The sequence below is a fragment of the Bison bison genome, unplaced genomic scaffold, assembly GCF_000754665.1.
Source record: "Bison bison bison isolate TAMUID 2011002044 unplaced genomic scaffold, Bison_UMD1.0 scf7180017864123, whole genome shotgun sequence".
NCBI lineage: Eukaryota > Metazoa > Chordata > Mammalia > Artiodactyla > Bovidae > Bison > Bison bison.
In genome coordinates, this window is record NW_011494695.1 from 579,100 (window position 1) to 580,374 (window position 1,275).

The following is a 1,275-nucleotide window of genomic DNA, read 5'->3' on the forward strand; positions in this document are numbered from 1 at the left end:
ACACCAGGGAAGCCCATATTGCTTAGTACGTGATAATCAATAAAAGGCAGGAGCCAAGTCATTAAGAGCCTGTGTGGGGGACTAAGAACCTTTGACTCTAAGCCGTGAAGAGTGGTGGCAGTGTTTTAAGCAGGGATCAACAGAAACTATTCCATGTTTGACAGACAGGGACAGTAGGTTAGAGGACAGGTTGGAAGGGGTTGAGGGGTAAACAAGGAGACCTGGAGGAGGACAGTTCAATAAGCCAGGCAAGACATGGCAGGGATCTGAACAATGCAGGGCTAGTAGGGGTGGTTGGAAGAAAGTGAATTTGAAAGATATTTAAAGCTGTAATCAAGGATCAAAGAAAGTAAGATGGTGATTGGAGTCCAAGGTTGACTCCCAAGTTTCCCACTCTTTCCACTGAGTGGATCAGGAATCAGACTCAGCTTTCCACTCCAGTATCTACTCTTCCTCACTAAACAGCTGCTATACCTCTGGCATAGAATCATTATTTTGGACAGAAAGAAGGAAGAAAGGGAGAAAGGCAAAGAGCAAAAGTGAGATGCCAGCTGTCTGACCATTTCCGTCAGGAAAATAATTGTTTTCCTGGCAGCTGCACCAAATAGACGTTATATGAAGAACTCTGTCATAGCTCTGTCGTAGCTCACTGGTCAGACATCATAGCTTACTGGCCAGAAGGCTGTCATAGTGGTCACCTCTGTGCAAAGGACCCTGGGAAATCAAGATTTTGTTTGCAGGGAGGGGTGTTGACCAGAGTTATTGCCACTTTGAAAAAATTACAGATTTGTTATCGAGGAAGAAGAGTAGAATGAAAGTTGGAGAAGCAACCAGCAGCATGTACCACAACTGCTGACCACGCTTCCCTTCTTGAAGCCCTCTCTCCTTTGCCTTTCTATTCTGGTCTCTTTCCCATCTCCTTGGCCACTCATTTGTAGACTACATTGTAAAACTTCTTTTTATTTTATTAATTTTTAACAAAGCCCTTTGATGCTAATGGCTATGCTGATGGCTGGCTATGCTGATGACCCCTATATTTATCTCTTTGGCTTTGTCCTTTTCCCTCAATTTCAGATTTATAATATCTGATTGTCTGATAATACCTACTTGTCTGCTTGATATCTGTCGGTATGGCACACAGACACCTCAATCTCAGCACCACCTAAACTATGCTCATCAAATTTCCTTCAGACCTGCCCTTTCTCCTTTGACCCCCTTATTCTTCCTATTTGCCCAGCTGAGAAACTGTGGGATTGTCCTCTGTTCCTTTGTCTT